This window comes from Eschrichtius robustus, chromosome X (genome assembly GCF_028021215.1).
Source record: "Eschrichtius robustus isolate mEscRob2 chromosome X, mEscRob2.pri, whole genome shotgun sequence".
In the NCBI taxonomy this organism is placed as follows: Eukaryota; Metazoa; Chordata; class Mammalia; order Artiodactyla; family Eschrichtiidae; genus Eschrichtius; species Eschrichtius robustus.
This window is the reverse complement of record NC_090845.1, coordinates 63,111,310-63,131,539: the sequence shown is the minus strand read 5'-3', so window position 1 is coordinate 63,131,539 and position 20,230 is coordinate 63,111,310. Positions and strand designations below refer to the sequence as shown.

The window sequence follows — 20,230 nt, the reverse complement described above, 5'->3', positions numbered from 1 at the left end:
TGGAGAGCCGAGTTCAGGATATTGGTCCCCCAGAGACTTCCCAGCCCCACGTAATATCAAATGGGGACCCTCTCCCAGAAATCTCCATCACAATGCTAAGACCCAGCTCCACTCAACAACGAGCAAGGTACAGTGCTGGACACCCTATGCCAAACAACTAGTAAGACAGGAACACAACCCCACCCATTAGCAGAGCAGCTACCTAGAATCATAACAAGGTCACAGACACCCTCAAAACATACCACCGGACGCGGTTCTGCCCACAAGAAAGACAAGATCCAGTCTCATTCACCAGAACACAGACACTAGAACCAAACTTAGCCACTGGGGCAGACACCAAAAACAAAAGGAACTACAAATCTGCAGCCGGTGAAAAGGAGACCCCAAACACAGTAAGATAAGCAAAATGAGAAGACAGAGAAACAGACAACAGATGAAGGTGAAAGGAAAAACACAACAGACCAAACAAATGAGAAGTAAATAGGCAGTGTACCTGAAAAAGAATTCAGAGAAATGATAGTAAAGATGATCATAAATCTTGGAAATAGAATGGAGAAAACGCAGAAATATTTAACACGGACCTAGAAGAACTAAAGAACAAACAAAGGATGAACAACAAAATAAATGAAATTTAAAATTCTCTAGAAGTAATTAATAGCAGAATAACTGAGGCAGAGGAACAGATAAGTGATCTGGAAGATAAAATAGTGGAAATAGCAACAGCAGAGCACAATAAAGAAAAAAGAATGAAAAGAACTGAGGACAGTCCTAGAGACCTCTGGGACAACATTAAACGCATCAACATTCGAATTACAGGGGTCCCAGAAGAAGAAGAGAAAAAGAAAGGGACTGAGATAATATTTGAAGAGATTATAGTTGAAAATTTCCCTAATATGGAAAAGGAAATAGTCAATCAAGTCCAGGAAGCGCAGAGAGTCCCATATAGGATAAATCGAAGGAGAAACACACCAAGACACATATTAATCAAACTATCAAAAATTGAAAAGAAAGACAAAATATTAAAAGCAGCAAGGGAAAACCAACAAATAACATACAAGCGAATCCCCATAAGGTTAACAGCTGATCTTTCAGCAGAAACTCTGCAGGCCAGAAGGGAGTGGCAGGACATATTTAAAGTGATGAAGGAGAAAAACCTACAACCAAGAATATTCTACCCAGCAAGGAACTCATTCAGATTTGATGGAGAAATTAAAAGCTTTAAAGACAAGCAAAACTAAGAGAGTTCAGCACCACCAAACCAGCTTGACAAGAAATGCTAAAGGAGCTTCTCTAGGCAGGAAACAAAACAGAAGGAAAAGACCTACAATAACAAACCCAAAACAATTAAGAAAATAGTAATAGGAACACACACATCGATAATTACCTTAAATGTAAATGGATTAAATGCTCCAACCAAAAGACACAGACTGGCTGAATGGATACAAAAACACGACCCATATATATGCTGTCTACAAGAGACCACTTCAGACCTAGGAACACATACAGACTGAAAGTGAGGGGACAGAAAAAGGTATTCCATGCAAATGGTAATCAAAAGAAAGCTGGAGTAGCAATTCTCATATCAGACAAAATAAACGTTAAAATAAAAACTATTACAAGAGACAAAGAAGGACATTACATAATGTTCAAGGGATCAATCCAAGAAGAAGATATCACAATTGTAAATATTTATGCACCCAACATAGGAGCACATCAATATATAAGGCAAATGCTAACAGCCATAAAAGGAGAAATCGACAGTAACACAATCATAGAAGGGGACTTTAGCACCCCACTTTCACCAATGGACAGATCATCCAAAATGAAAATAAATAAGGAAAAAAGCTTTAAATGATACATTAAACAAGATGGATTTAATTGATATTTATAGGACATTCCACCCAAAAACAACAGAATACATATTTTTCTCAGGTGCTCACGGAATATTCTCCAGGATAGATCATATATTGGGTCACAAATCAAGCCTTGGTAAATTTAAGAAAATTGAAATCGTATCAAGTATCTTTTCTGACCACAACACTATGAGACCAGATATCAATTACAGGATAAGATCTGTAAAAAATACAAACACATGGAGTCTAAACAATACACTACTTAATAACCAAGTGATCACTGAACAAACAAAAGGGAAAATCAAAAAATACCTAGAAATAAAAGACCATGGAGACACGATGACCCAAAACCTATGGGATGCAGCAAAAGCAGTTCTAAGAGGAAAGTTTACAGCAAGAACTTAGCAAGCTGATAGAAAGAGGGAAGCCTACATCAAGAAACAGGAAACATCTCAAATAAACAACCTAACGTTTCACCTAAAGCAATTAGAGAAAGAAGAACAAAAAACCCCAAAGTTAGCAGACGGAAAGAAATCATAAAGATCAGATCAGAAATAAATGGAAAAGAAATAAGGGAAACGAGAGCAAAGATCAATAAAACTAAAAGCTGGTTCTTTGAGAAGATAAATAAAATTGATAAACCATTAGCCAGACTCATCAAGTAAAAAAGGGAGAAGACCCAAATCAATAGAATTAGAAATGAAAAAGGAGAAGTAACAACTGACACTGCAGAAATACAAACGATCATGAGAGATTACTACAAGAAACTCTATGCCAATAAAATGGACAACCTGGAAGAAATGGACAAATTCTTAGAAATGCACAACCTGCTGAGACTGAACCAGGAAGAAATAGAAAATATGAACAGACCAGTCACAAGCACTGAAATTGAAACTGTGATTAAAAATCTTCCAACAAACAAAAGGCCAGGACCAGATGGCTTCACAAGCGAATTCTATCAAACTTTTAGAGAAGAGCTAACACCTGTCCTTCTCAAACTCTTCCAAAATATTGCAGAGGGAGGAACACTCCCCAACTCTTCTACGATGCCAGCATCATCCTGATACCAAAAGCAGACAAAGATGTCACAAAGAAAGAAAACTACAGGCCAATATCACTGATGAACATACATGCAAAAATCCTCAACAAAATACTAGCAAACAGAATCCAACAGCACATTAAAAGGTTCATACACCATGATCAAGTGGGGTTTATTCCAGGAATGCAAGGATTCTTCAATATACGCAAATCAATCAACGTGATACACCATATTAAAAAATTGACGGAGAAAAACCATATGATCATCTCAATAGATGCAGAGAAAGCTTTTGACATAATTCAACACCCATTTATGATAAAAGCCCTGCAGAAAGTAGGCAAAGAGGGAACTTTTCTGAACATAATAAAGGCCGTATATGACAAACCCACAGCCAACATCGTCCTCAATGGTGAAAAATTGAAACCATTTCCACTAAGATCAGGAACAAGACAAGGTTGCCCACTCTCACCACTATTATTCAACATAGTTTTGGAAGTTTTAGCCACAGCAATCAAAGAAGAGAAAGAAACAAAAAGAATCCAAATCGGAAAAGAAGAAGTAAAGCTGTCACTGTTTGCAGATGACATGACACTATACATAGAGAATCCTAAAGATGCTACCAGAAAACTACTAGAGCTAATCAATGAATTTATTAATGTAGCAGGATACAAAATTAATGCACAGAAATCTCTTGCATTCCTATACACTAATGATGAAAAATCTGAAAGTGAAATTAAGAAAACACTCCCATTTACCATTGCAACAAAAAGAATAAAATATCTAGGAATAAACCTACCTAAGGAGACAAAAGACCTGTATGCTGAAAATTATAAGACACTGATGAAAGAAATTAAAGATGATACAAATAAATGGAGAGATATACCATGTTCTTGGATTGGAAGAATCAACATTGTGAAAATGACTCTACTAACCAAAGCAATCTACAGATTCAATGCAATCCCTATCAAACTACCACTGGCACTTTTCACAGAACTAGAACACAAAATTTCACAATTTGTATGGAAACACAAAAGACCCAGAATAGCCAAAGCAGTCTTGAGAACGAAAAATGGAGCTGGAGGAATCAGGCTCCCTGACTTCACACTATACTACAAAGCTACAGTAATCAAGACAGTACGATACTGGCACAAAAACAGAAACATAGATCAATGGAACAGGATAGAAAACCCAGAGATAAACCCACGCACATATGGTCACCTTATCTTTGATAAAGGAGGCAAGTATACACAGTGGAGAAAAGACAGCCTCTTCAATAAGTGGTGCTGGGAAAACTGGACAGGTACATGTAAAAGTATGAAATTACAACACTTCCTAACACCATACACAAAAATAAACTCAAAATGGATTAAAGACCTAAATGTAAGGCCAGACACTATCAAACTCTTAGAGGAAAACATAGGCAGAACACTCTATGACATACATCACAGCAAGATCCTTTTTGACCCAGCTCCTAGAGAAATGGAAATAAAAACAAAAATATACAAATGGGACCTAGTGAAACTTAAAAGCTTTTACACAGCAAAGGAAACAATAAACAAGACAAAAAGACAACCCTCAGAACGGGAGAAAATATTTGCAAGTGAAGCAACTGACAAAGGATTAATCGCCAAAATGTAGAAGCAGCTCATGCAGATCAATAACAATAAAACAAACAACCCAATCCAAAAATGGGCAGAAGACCTAAATAGACATTTCTCCAAAGAACATATACAGATTGCCAACAAACACATGAAAGAATGCTCAACATCATTAATCTTTAGAGAAATGCAAATCAAATCTACAATGAGATATCATCTCACACCGGTCAGAATGGCCATCATCAAAAAATCTAGAAACAATAAATGCTGGAGAGGGTGTGGAGAAAAGGGAACACTCTTGCACTGTTGGTGGGAATGTATATTGATACAGACACTATGGAGAACAGTATGGAGGCTCCTTAGAAAACTAAAAGTAGAACTACCATACGACCCAGCAACCCCACTACTGGGCATAGACCCTGAGAAAACCATAATTCAAAAAGAGTCATGTACCAAAATGTTCATTGCAGCTCTATTTACAATAGCCAGGACATGGAAGCAACCGAAGAGTCCATCATCGGACGAAGGGATAAAGAAGATGTGGCACATATATACAATGGAATATTACTCAACAATAAAAAGAAACGAAATTGAGTTATTTGTAGTGAGGTGGATGGACCTAGAGTCTGTCATAGAGAGTGAGGTAAGTCAGAAAGCGAAAAACAAATACCGTATGCTAACACATATATATGGAATCTAAAAAAAACAAAACAAAAACAATGGTCATGAAGAACCTGGGGACAAGACGGGAATAAAGACACAGACCTACTAGAGAATGGGCTTGAGGACACGAGGAGGGGTACGGGTAAGCTGGGACAAAGTGAGAGAGTGGCATGGACATATATACACTACCAAACATAAAAAAGATAGCCAGCGGGAAGCAACCGCATAGCACAGGGAGATCAGCTCTGTGCTTTGTGACCACCTAGGGTGGGGGATAGGGAGGGTGGGAGGGAGGGAGATGCAAGAAGGAAGAGATATGGGAACATATGTATACGTATAACTGATTCACTTTATTATAAAGCTGAAACTAACACACCATTGTAAAGCAATTATACTCCAATAAAGATGTTAAAAAAAAACAACTAAAAATAGAACTACCACACGACCCAGCAATCCCACTACTAGGCATATACACTGAGAAAACCATAATTCAAAAAGAGTCATGTGCCAAAATGTTCATTGCAGCTCTATTTACAATAGCCAGGACATGGGAGCAACCTAAGTGTCCATCATCGGATGAATGGGTAAAGAAGATGTGGCACATATATACAATGGAATATTACCAAAAAGAGAAACAAAATTGAGTTGTTTATAGTGAGGTGGATGGACCTAGAGACTGTCATACATAGTGAAGTTTGTCAGAAAGAGATAAATACCGTGTGCTAAAACATGTATATGGAATCTAAAAAAAAGGTTCAGAAGAACCTAGGGGCAGGAGATGAATAAAGAGGCAGATGTAGAGAATGGACTTGAGGACACGGAGAAGGAGAAGGGTAAGATGGGACGAAGTGAGGGAGTGGCATGGACTTATATATACTATGAACCGTAAAATAGACAGCTAGTGGGAAGCACCGCATAGCACAGGGACATCAGCTTAGTGCTTTGTGACCACCTAGAGGGGTGGGATAGGGAGGGTGGTTGGGAGACGCAAGAGGGAGGAGATAGGGGGATATATGTATATGTATAGCTGATTCACTTTGTTATAAAGCAGAATCTAACACACCATTGAAAAGCAATTATACTCCAATAAAGATGTTAAAAAAATATATATATATATATGCACTCCACATAGGAGTACCTCAATACATAAGGCAAATGCTAACAGCTATAAAAGAGGAAATCGACAGTAACACAATAATAGTGGGGGACTTTAACAACTCGCTTATACCAATGGACAGATCATCCAGACAGAAAATTAATAAGGAAACACAAGCTTTAAATGAAACAGTAGACCAGATTGATTTAATTGGTATTTATAGGACATTCTATCTGAAAACAGCAGAATACACGTTCTTCTCAAGTGCACACGGAATATTCTCTAGGATAGATCACATCTTGTGTCACAAATCAAGCCTTGGTAAATTTAGGAAAATTGAAATCATATCAATCATCTCTCTGACCAAAACGCTATGAGATTAGAAATAAATTACAGGGAATAAAACATAAAAAACACAAACACATGGAGGCTAAACAATACATTACTAAATAGCCAAGAGATCACTGAGGATGTCAAAGAGGAAATCAAAAAATACCTAGAGACAAATGTCAATGAAAACACGATGACCCAAAACCTATGGGATGCAGCAAAAGCAGTTCTAAGGGGGAAGTTTATAGCAATACAATCCTACCTCAAGAAGCAAGAAAAACTTCAAACAAACAATCTAACCTTTCACCTAAAGGAACTAGAGAAAGAAGAAGAACAACAAAAAAAAACCCAAAGCTGGTAGAAGGAAAAAAATCATAAAGATCAGAGCAGAAATAAATGAAACAGAAACAAAGAAAACAATAGCAAGGATCAATAAAACTAAAAGTGGTTCTTTGAGAAGATAAACAAAATTGATAAACCTTTAGCCAGTCTCATCAAGAAAAGTAGGGAGAGCAATCACATAAATAAAATCAGAAATGAAAAAGAAGTTACACCAGACACTGCAGAAATACAAGGGATCATAAGAGAGTACTACAAGCAATGGTATGCCAATAAAATGGACAACCTGGAAGAAATGGACAAATTCTTAGAAAGGTATAACCCTCCAAGACTGAATCAGGAAGAAATAGAAAATATGAACAGACCAATCACAAGTAATGAAATGGAAACAGTGATTAAAAATCTTCCAGCAAACAAAAGTCCAGGACCAGATGGCTTCACAGTTGAATTGTATCACACATTTAGAGATGAGCTAACACCCAGCCTTCTCAAACTCTTCCAAAAAATTGCAGAGGAAGGAACACTCCCAAACTCATTCTACGAGGCCACCATCACCCTGATACCAAAAGCAGACAAAGATACTAAAAAAAAAGAAAATTACAGACCAATATCACTGATGAATATAGATGCAAAACTCCTCAACAAAACACTAGCAAACAGAATCCAACAACATATTAAAAGGATCATACACCATGATCAAGTGGGATTTATCCCAGGGTTGCAAGGCTTCTTCAAAATACACAAATCAATGTGATACTCCATATTAACAAAATGAAGAATAAAAGCCATATGATCATCTCAATAGATGCAGAAAAAGCTGTTGACAAATTTCAACACCCATTTATGGTAAAAAAAACTCTCCAGAAAGTGGGCATTGAGGGAACCTGCCTCAACATAATAAAGGCCATATATAACAAACCCACAACAAACATCAATCTAAGTGGTGGGAAATAAAAGTGAAAGCATTTCCTCTAAGATCAGGGTGAAGACAAGGATGTCCACTCTCACCACTGTTATTCAACATGGTTTTGCAAGTCTTAGCCCCAGGAATCAGAGAAGAAAAAGAAATAAAAGGAATCCAAATTGGAAACGAAGAGGTAAAACTGCAACTGTTTGCACATGACATAATACTATACATAGGAAATCCTAAAGGTGCCACCAGAAAACTGCTAGAGCTAATCAATGAATCTGGTAAAGTTGCAGGATATAAAATTAATGCACAGAAATCTTTTGCATTCCTATACACTAACAATGATAGGTCAGAAAGAGAAATTAAGGAAGCAATCCCATTCACCACTGCAACAAAAAGAATAAAATACTGAGGAATAAACCTACCTTAGGAGGTATAAGACATATACTCAGGGCATCCCTGATGGCGCAGTTTTTAAGAATCTGCCCACTAATGCAGGGGACATGGGTTCGAGCCCTGGTCCGGGAAGATCCCACATGCCACAGAGCAACTAAGCCCGTGCACCACAACTACTGAGCCTGCACTCTTGAGCCTATGTGCCACACTACTGAAGCCTGTGCACCTACAGCCCATGCTCCGCAACAAGGGAAGCCCCGCTCTCAGCAACTAGAGAAAACCCACGTGCAGCACCGAAGACCCAATGCAGCCAAAAATTAAATAAATGAATAAATAAATAAATTTATTAAAAAAAAAAACAAGACCTATACTCAGAAAACTATAAGAGACTGATGAAAGAAATCAAAGATGGCACAAACAGATGGATAGAGCTACCATGTTCTTGGATTGGAAGAATCAATATTGTGAAAACGACTATTCTACCCAAGGCAATCTACAAATTCAATGCAATCTGTGTCAAATTAGTAGTGACAATTTTTTACAGAACTAGAAGCAAAAATATTAAAATTTGTATGGAGACAAAAAAGACCCCAAATAGCCAAATCAATCTTGAGGGGGAAAAAAAAAAAAGGAGCCAGAGGAATCTGATTCCCTGACTTCAGGCTATACTGCAAAGCTACAGTAATCAAGACAATATGGTAGTGACACAAAAACAGAAATATAGATGAAAGGAACAGGATAGAAAGCCCAGAGATAAACCCACACACCTATTGTCAACTAATCTATGACAAAGGAGGCAAGGAAATACAATGGAGAAAAGACATTCTCTTCAATAAGTGGTGCTGGGAAAACTGGACAGCCACATATAAGAGAATGAAATTAGAATACTCCCTAACACCATACACAGAAATAAACTCAAAATGGATTAAAGACCTAAATGTAAGACCGGACACTATAAGACTCTTAGAGGAAAACATAGGAAGAACACTCTTTGACATACATCACAGCAAGATCTTTTTTGACCCACTTCCTAGAGTAATGGAAATAAAAACAAAAATAAACAAATGGGACCTAATGAAACGTAAAGGCCTTTGTACAGCAAAGGAAACTATAAACAAGACCAAAATACAACCCTCAGAATGGGAGAAAATATTTGCAAACGAATCAACAGACAAACGATTAATCTCCAAACTGTATAAACAGCTCATGCAGCTCAATATCAAAAAAACCCCAACAAAATCCAGTCAAAAAATGGGTAGAAGACCTAAATAGACATTTCACCAAAGAAGACATACAAATGGCCAAGAAGCACATGAAAAGCTGCTCAACATCACTAATTATTAGAGAAATGCAAATCAAAACTACAATGAGGGGGCTTCCCTGGTGGTGCACTGGTTGAGAGTCTGCCTGTCAATGCAGGGGACACGGGTTCGAGCCCTGGTCTGGGAAGATCCCACATACCACAGAGCACCAGGGCCCGTGAGCCTCAATTACTGAGCCTGCGCATCTGGAGCCTGTGCTCCACAATGAGAGAGGCCGCGATAGTGAGAGGCCTGTGCACTGCGATGAAGAGTGGCCCTCGCTTGCCACAACTAGAGAAAGCCCTCGCACAGAAATGAAGACCTAACACAGTCATAAATAAATAAATAAATAAATTTTTTTAAAAAATGTAGATGAATATGTTTAAAGGCGAAAGTCCTTCTCAGAAACTATGCAAGAAGAAATTGACAGCTTTCACATCCACAAAATTAAAAAAAAATAACTACAATGAGGTATCACCTCACCGTGGTTAGAATGGGCATCATCAGAAAATCTACAAACAATAAATTCTGGAGAGGGTGTGGGAAAAGAGAACCCTCTTGCACTGTTGGTGGGAATATAAATTGATACAACCACTATGGAGAACAGTGTGGAGGTTCCTTAAAAAACGAAAAATAGAATTACCATATGACCCAGCAATCCCACTACGGGGCATATACCCAAAGAAAACCATAATTCCAAAAGACACATGCACCCCAATGTTCATTGCAGCACTATTTACAATAGCCAGGTCATGGAAGCAACCTAAATGTCCATCGACAGACGAATGGATAAATAAGTTGTGCTACATATATACAATGGAATATTACTCAACCATAGAAAGGAATGAATTGGGTCATTTGTAGAGAGTTAGGTGGCCCTAGAGACTGTCATACAGAGTGGAGTAAGTCACAAAGAGAAAAAAATATCGTATATTAATGCATATGTGTGGAATCTAGAAAAATGGTATAGATGAACCAGTTTGCAAGGCAGAAAAAGAGACAGAGATGTAAAGAACAAATGTATGGACAACAAGGGCGGAAAGCGGGGGTGGGGGTGGGATTAACTGGGAGATTGGGATTGACATATATACACTAATATGTGTAAAATAGATACCTAACAAGAACCTGCTGTATAGCACAGGGAACTCCACTTCACTGTACAGTAGAAACTAACACAACATTGTAAAACAACTATACCCCAATAAAAAAAATAAGAAAGAAAAAATAATGAAGCAGTGAAAACCACAAAACAATGTCAGTGGACAAAATCCTCCAATCAACAGACATCAGGTTGGATTGGATTTAAAAAATAAGTAAATAGAAACAAGACCCATCTTTATGCTGCCTATAAGAGACTCACTTCAGAGCGAGAGACACACACAGACTGAATGTGAGGGGATCGAAAAAGATATTCCATGCAAATGGCAACAACAAGAAAGCTGGGGTAGCAATACACATATCAAAGTAGACTTTAAAACAATGTCTATAATAAAAGACAAAGAAAGGCATCATATAATGATAAAGGTGTCAATAGAAGAAGAGGATACAACGTTCATAAGCACATATGCACCTAATATAGGAGCACATAAATATATAAAGCAAATATTAACAGAAATAAAGGGAGAAATTGACAATAATACAAGAACAACAGCAGACTTAAACAACACACTTACATCAATGGACAGATCGTCCACGCAAAAACTCATTAAGGAAACAGTGGCCTTAAATGACACATTTGATCAGTGAACTTAATAAATATCTATAGGACATCCCATCCGACAACAGCAGAATACACATTCCTTTCAAGTGCACATGGATTATTCTCCAGGATAGATCACATACTAGGCCACAAAACAAATCTCAACAAATTTAAGAGGATAGAAATTATATTAAGCACTTTTTTTCTGATCACGATGGTATAAAACTAGAAATCAATTGCAGGAAGAAAAATGGGAAAAACACAAACACATAGAGACTAAACAACATACTAATAAAAGACCAATGGGTCAATGAAGAAATCAAAGAGGAAATCAGAAAATACCTTGAGAAAAATGAAAATAAAAAAACCTTTCCAATATCCATGGGATGCAGCAAAATTTCCCTTCTAAGAGGGAAGTTTATAGAGAGACATACATGCCTCAAGAAACAAGAAAAATCTCAAATAAACAATCTAACTTCCATCTAAAGGAATTAGAAAAAGAACAAACAAAGCCCAACATCAGCAGAAGGAATGAAATAATAAATTTCAGAGCAGAAATAAATAATATAGAAACCAAAAAAAAAAAGGAAGAAACGATCAATGAAACCAGGAGCTGGGGTCTTTTTTTAAGATAAACAAATTGATAAGCCTTTAGCCAGGCTCCTTAAGAAAAAAAGAGAGAGGACCCAAATAAACAAAATAAGAAATGAAATAGGAGAAATTACAACCAATATCACAGAAATACAAATGATCATAAGAGAACAGTATGAAAGTTTACATGCCACAAAATTGGGCAACCTAGAAGAACTGGATAAATTCCTAGAAACATACAATCTTCCAAGACTTAATCAGGAAAAAATAGATAATCTGAACAGACTGATTACTACTATTAAAATTGAATCAGTAATCAAAAAACACCCAACAAGCAAAATTTGAGGACCAGACAGCTGCACAGGGACATTTTACCAAGCATACAAAAAGGGAACCCTCCTGCACTGTTGGTGGGAATGTAAATTGATACAGTCACTATGGAGAACAGTATGGAGGTTCCTTAAGAAACTAAAATAGGACTATCATATGACCCAGCAATCCCACTACTGGGCATATACCCTGAGAAAACCATAATTCAAAACGAGACACATACCACAATGTTCATTGCAGCATTATTTACAATAGCCAGGACGTAGAAGCAACCTAAATGTCCATTGACAGATGAATGGACAAAGAAGAAGTGATACATATATACAATGGAATATTACTCAGCCATAAAAGGCAACAAAATTGAGTTATTGGTAGTGAGGTGGATAGACCTAGAGTCTGTCACACAGAGTGAAGTAAGTCAGAAAGAGAAACACAAATACCATATGCTAACACATGTATATGAAATCTAAAAAGAATATATATATATATATATATATGCTACTGATGAACCTAGTGGCAGGGCAGGAATAAAGATGTAGACATAGAGAATGGACTTGAGGACACAGGGGTACCGGGAAGCTGGGGCAAAGTGAGAGTAGCATCAACATATATACACTACCAAATGTAAGATAGTTAGCTAGTGGGAAGCAGTAGCATAGCACAGGGAGGTCAGCTCGGTGCTTTGAGACCACCTAGAGGGGTGGGGTAAGGAGGGCGGGAGGGATGCTTAAAAGGGAGGGGATATGGGGATGTATGTGTGCATGGGGCTGATTCACTTTGTTGTGTGACAGAGGCTAGTGCAGTATTGTGAACTAGTTATACTCCAATAAAGATCTATTAAGAAAAAGTTAATAACTATCCTTCTCCAACTACTCCAAATAACTGAAGAGGAGGGAACACTCCCAAATTCATTCTATGAGGCCAAGAATACCCTGACACCAAAACTAGACAAAGACTCTGCAAGAAAAGAAAATTGTAGGCCAATCTGACGAATACAGATGCCAAAATCCTCAACAAAATATTAGCAAACCGAATTCACAATATAGAAAAAGGATCATACACTATATCATAGACGGAATATATCTCAGCACAATAAAGGTCATTTATGACAAGCCCACAGCTGACATTGTATACAAAGGAGAAAAACTGAAAGCTTTTCCTCTAAAGTCAGGAACAAGACAATAATGCCCACTCTCAAATTTCAATTTAATATAGTATTGTCCTAGACACAGCAATCAGACAAGAAAAAAATTAATGGCATCAAATTTTGAAGGGAAGAAGTAAAACTCTCACTATTTGCAGGTGACATAATACTATATATGGAATACCCTAAAGTCTCCACCAAAGGAAAAAAAAAAACTATTAGAAGTAATAAATGAGTTCAATAAAGTTACAGGATACAAGTTTAATGTACAGAAATCCATTGCTTTTCTATACATAATAATGAACTATCAGAGAGAGAAAGCAAGAAAGCAATCCCATTTACAATCACATCAGAAAGCATATAATACCTAGAAATAAACTTAACCATGCAAAAATAAACAAATGGAACCTAATTAAACTTAAAAGCATTTGCACAGAGAAGGAAACCATCAACACAGTGAAAAGACAACCTACTGAATGGGAGAAGATATTTGCAAATGATATGTCTGATAAGGGGTTAATATCCAAAATAGATAAAGAACTCATACAACTGAACATCAAAAAAACAAACAGCCTGATTAAAAAATGGGCAGAAGACCTGAATAAACACGTTTCCAAGGAAGACATATGGGTGGCCAACAGGCACGTGAAAAGATGTTCAAATTCACTAATCATCAGGGAAATGCAAGTCAAAACTACAATGAGATATGACTTCACACTCTTGAATGGTAGAATGGCTATCACCACAAAGACAACAAATAATAAATGTTGGTGAAGTTATGGAGAAAATGGAACCCTATGTCGCTATTGGCGGGAATGTAAATTGGTACAGCTGCTATGGGAAACGACATGGAGGTTCCTCAGAAAACTAAAAATAGAACTACCATATGATCCAGCAATTCCCCTCCTGGGTATATATGCCAAGAAAAAAAAAAAAAAAGAAGACATATGCACCCCAATGTTCATACCAGTATTATTTACAATTGGCACAATATGGAAGCAAACTAAGTGTCCATCAACAGGTGAATGGATAAAGATGTAATATATATACATTCATATATATATATATATATATATATGAATATTACTCAGTCATAAAAAAGAAAACATTTGCCATTTGCAACAACTTGGAGAGGCCTGGAGGGTAATATCCTTAATGAAATAAGTCAGACGGAGAAAGACAAACAGCGTATGTTTTCACTCATAAGTGGAATATAAAAAAACAAACAAACAAATGAATATAAGAAAACAGAAACAGACTCATAGGTACAGAGAATAAACTAGTGATTACCAGTAGGGAGAGCCTTGGGGAGAGGGACAAGGTAGGGGAAATGGATTAAGAGATACATACCACTAGGTATAAAATAAATAAGATACAGGATGTAATGGACATCACAGAGAATGTAACAAATATTTTATAATAACTTTAATTGAAGTATAATCTATAAAATATAGAATCACTGTGTTGTACACCTGAAACTAATATAACATTGTAAATCAACTATACTTCAATAAGGAAAAAAGAAATGAAGGCAAGATAAAGACTATCTCTAATAAACAAAAGCTGAGGGAATTCATCACCACAAAATGTGCCATACAAGACTGCTAAAAGGAGTTCTTGAAGCTGAAACAAATGGACGCTAGTTAATATTGTGAAAACATGCGAATATACACGGTAAAGGAAGGCACACACTCAGATCCAGAATAATCTAATAGTGTAATATGTTGGTGTGCCTACTTAGCTCTAGTATAACGATTAAAGGATAAAAGTATTAAAAATTGCTATAGCGTCAACAATTTGCTAATGGGTACACAATTTAAAATATGTAAATGGTGACATCAAAAACATAACATATATGATGTTTTATGCAAGCCACATGGTAACCACAAAGCAAAAGCATACATTAGATTCACAAAAGATGAAGAGAAGGGAATCAAAACTTACTACAATGAAAATCATCAATTTACAAAGGAAAGCAGCAAGAGTGGAAGAAAGGAACTAGGGAACTAAAAATCAGCCAGAAAGCAATTAATATGATGGCATTATTAAATCCTTACCTATTAATAATTACTCTAAATGTAATTGGATTTACTTCTCCAGTCAAAAGGCATAGAGTGGATGGATGGATAAAAAAACAATACCAACTGTATTGCTGCCTACAAGAGACTCACTTCAGTTTTAAGGTCACACGTACGCTCAAAGTGAAGGGATGGTGAAAGATATTTCATGAAAGTGGAAAACAAAAGAGAGCAGGGGTAGCTATACTGATATCAGACAAAATAGACTTTCAGCCAAAAATGGTAATTTGAGACAAAGAAGGTCATTATATAATGATAAAAAGGGTCAATTCATCAAGATGATATAACAACTGTAAATATATACACACCCACCATTGGAACACCTAAATATATATATATATATATATATATATATATATATATATATATATATATATAGTTAGAAATGATCACTGATATTTATCTATTTTTAAACTTTTTATTTTATTTTGGAGTCTAACCAATTAACAATGTTGTGATAGTTTCAGGTGCACAGCAAAGGGACTCAGCCTTATATATACATGTATCCATTCTCTCCCAAACTCCCCTCCCATCCAGTGGAACACTTAAATATATTGAGGAAATACTAACAGATCTGAAGGGGTAAATAGGTAACAATACAATAATAGTAGGGGACTTCAATACTCCACTTTCACAATGGATAGTTTATCCACACAAAATCAACAAAAGGAAATGGACTTGAACCTTACTGTAGACCAAAGGACTTAACAGACTTCTATACAACATTCCATCTAACAGCAGCAGAACACATTCTTCTCAAGTGCAAATGGAACATCTTCCAGGATAAATCATATGATAGCTCATGAAACAACCCTAAGCAAATTTAAGAAGACTGAAACCATACCAAGTATCTTCTGCAACCACAATGGTATGAAACTAGAAATCAATAACAGGAACAAAGCTGGAAAACGCACAAACATATGGATATTAAACAATACACTCCTGCACAACCAATGGGTTAAAGAAGAAGTCAAAGGTATATTTAAAAATATCTTGAAACAAATGAAAATGGAACCACAAGGTACCAAAACTATTGGGATGCTGCAAAAGCAGTTCTAAGAGGGAAGTTTAGAGCGATAAATGAATACATTAAGAAACAAGAAAAAAAAAAAAGAAACAAGAAAGATATCAAATAAACAACCTTATGGATTAAGAAAAAGAAGAAAAAACTAAGTGCAAAGTTAGCAGATGGAGGGAAATAACAAATATCAGGGAAGAAAAAATGAAATAGAGATCAGAAAGTCAATAGAAAAGATCAATGAAAATAAGAGCTGGCTTTTTGAAATGATAAACAAAATTGACAAACCTTCAGCTAGACTAACTCAGAAAAAAGAGAGAGTTCAAACTAAATCATAAATGAAAGAGGAGACATTACAATGACACCACAGAAACACAAAGGATTGTGAGAGACAATTATGAACAACCATACACCATCAAATTGGAAATGGATAAATTCCTAGAAATATACAATTTACCAAGACTGAATCATGAAGAAATAGAAAATATGAACAGACCAATTATGAATACGGAGATTAAATCAGTGAAGAAGAAGAAGAAAAAAATCCGAGCAAAGAAAAGCCCAAGACCAGATGGCTTCAATGGTGAATTCTACCAATCATTTAAAGAAGAATTAATGCCAGTCCTTCTTAAACTCTTCCAAAAAATTTAAAAGGATGGAATACTTCCAACCTCATTTCACAAGGACAGCATTATCTGACACCAAGGTCAGATAAAGACACTATAAGAAAACTATAGACCAATGTCACTGATGATTATAGATGCAAAAATTCTCAACTAAATAGCAAGCCAAACTCAACAGGACATTAAAAGAATTATATATCACGACCAAGTGGGAATTATCCCTGGGATGCAAGGATGGTTCAACATATTTAAATCAATAAATGTAATATACCACATTAATAAATGAAAGATTAAAATCATATGATCATCTCAATATATGCAGAAAAGCATTTGACAAAATTCAACATCATTTTAGGATAAAAACACTCAGCAAATTGGGTATAGAAGAAACATACTTCAACATAATAAAGGCCATATATGTCAAGCCCAGCATCATCATCATACTCAACGGTGAAAGGCTGAAAGCTTTTTCTCTAACATCAGGAAGAAAACAAGGATGCCCAATCTCACCATTCATCTTCCACATAGTACTGGAAGTCCTAGCCAGAGCAATCATCAATACAAAAAATAAAAAGGGCATCCAAAAAGGAAAGGAAGAAGTAAAATTGTCTTTATTTGCAGCTGATATGATCTTATATGTAGAAAATCCAAAAGACACCAACACCAATAGTTAGTACCAATCAACAAATAGAGTAGAGAGGAACCAAGATGGCGGAGTAGAAGGACGTGCTCTCACTCCCTCTTGCGAGAACACCAGAATCACAACTCGCTGCTGGACAATCACCGACAGGAAGACACTGGAACTCAGCAAAAAAGATACCCCACATCCAAAGACAAAGGAGAAGCCACAATGAGACAGTAGGAGCGGCGCAATCACAGTAAAATCAAATCCCATAACTGCTGGGTGGGTGACTCAGAGACTGGATAACACTTATACCACAGAAGTCCACCCACTGGAGTGAAGGTCCTGAGTCCCACGTCATGCTTCCCAACCTGGGGGTCCGGCAACGGGAGGAGGAATTCCTAGAGAATCAGACTTTGAAGCCTAGTGGGAATTGATTGCAGGACGTCGACAGGACTGGGGGAAACAGAGATTCCACTCTTGGAGGGCACACACAAAGTAGTGTGCGCACCGGGACCCAGGGGAAGGAGCAGTGACCCCAGGGGAGACGGAACCAGACCTACCTGCTAGTGTTAGAGGGTCTCCTGCAGAGGCAGAGGGGGTGCTGTCGCTCACGGTGGGGACAAGGACACTGGCAACAGAAGTTCTGGGAAATTCTCCTTGGCGTGAGCCCTCCCAGAGTCTGTCATTAGCCCCACCAAAGAGCCCAGGTAGGCTCCAGTGTTGGGTTGCCTCAAGCCAAACAACCAACAGGGAGGGAACCCAGCCCCACCCATCAACAGTCAAGTGGATTAAAGTTTTACTGAGCTTTACCCACCAGAGCAACAGTCAGCTGTACCCACCACCAGTCCCTCCCATCAAGCCTCTTAGATAGCCTCATCCACCAGAGGGCAGACAGCAGAAGCAAGAAGAACTACAATCCTGCAGCCTGTGGAACAAAAACCACATTCACAGAAACATAGAAAAGATGAAAAGGCAGAGGGCGATTTACCAGATGAAGGAACAAGATAAAACCCCAGAAAAACAACTAAATGAAGTGGAAATAGGCAACCTTCCAGAAAAAGAATTCAGAATAATGATAGTGAAGATGATCCAGGACCTCGGAAAAAGAATGGAGGCAAAGATCGAGAAGGTACAAGAAATGTTTAAAAAAGACCTAGAAGAATTAAAGAACAAAAAAACAGAGATGAACAATACAATAACTGAAATGAAAACTACACTAGAAGGAATCAATAGCAGAATAACTGAAGCAGAAGAACGGATAAGTGACCTGGAAGACAGAATGGTGGAATTCACTGCTGTGGAACAGAATAAAGAAAAAAGAATGAAGAAAAATGAAGACAGCCTAAGAGACCTCTGGGACAAAATTAAACACAACGGGCTTCCCTGGTGGCGCAGTGGTTGAGAATCTGCCTGCCAATGCAGGGGACACGGGTTCGAGCCCTGGTCTGGGAGGATCCCACATGCCGCGGAGAAACTAGGCCCGTGAGCCACAATTGCTGAGCCTGCACGTCTGGAGCCTGTGCTCCGCAACAAGAGAGGCCGCGACGGTGAGAGGCCCGCACACCGCGATGAATAGTGGCCCCCACGTGCTGCAACTAGAGAAAGCCCTCGCACAGAAATGAAGACCCAACACAGCCAAAAATAAATAAATAAATTTAAAAAACAAACAAACAAACACATGTGGTTAAATATTAAAAAAAAAGAATTAAACACAACAACATTCGCATTATAGGGGTCCCGGAAGGAGAAGAGAGAGACAAAGGACCAGAGAAAATATTTGAAGAGATTATAGTCGAAAACATCCCTAGCATGGGAAAAAAATAGCCACCCAAGTCCAGGAAGCGCAGCGAGTCCCATACAGGAAAAACAAAGGAGAAACTCGCTGAGACACATAGTAATCAAATTGACAAAAATTAAAGACAAAGAAAAATTATTGAAAGCAGCAAGGGAAAAATGACAAATAACATACAAGGGAACACCCATAAGGTTAACAGCTGATTTCTCAGCAGAAACTCTACAAGCCAGAAGGGAGTGGCATGATATACTTAAAGTGATGAAAGGGAAGAACCTACAACCAAGATTACTCTACCCAGCAAGGATCTCATTCAGATTCGATGGAGAAATCAAAAGCTTTACAGACAAGCAAAAGCTAAGAGAATTCAGCACCACCAAACCAGCTCTACAACAAAAGCTAAAGGAACTTCTCTAAGTGGGAAACACAAGAGAAGAAAAGGACCTACAAAAACAAACCCAAACAATTAAGAAAATGGTCACAGGAACATACATATCGATACTTGCCTTAAACGTGAATGGATTAAGTGCTCCAACCAAAACACACAGGCCTGCTGAATGGATACAAAACCAACACCCATATATATGCTGTCTACAAGAGACCCACTTTAGACCTAGGGACACATACAGACTGAAAGTGAGGGGATGGAAAAAGATATTCCATGCAAATGGACATCAAAAGAAAGCTGGAGTAGCTATACTCATATCAGATAAAATAGACTTTAAAATAAAGAATGTTACAAGAGACAAGGAAGGACACTACATAATGATCAAGGGATCAATCCAAGAAGAAGATATAACAATTA

At 37.3% G+C, this 20,230-nt stretch overlaps 1 pseudogene; it reads left to right on the top strand.

Moving 5' to 3' along the window:
* LOC137756331 (uncharacterized protein CXorf49 homolog) overlaps window positions 1-20,230 on the top strand; it is a 33,112-nt pseudogene that overhangs the window by 2,456 nt on the left and 10,426 nt on the right.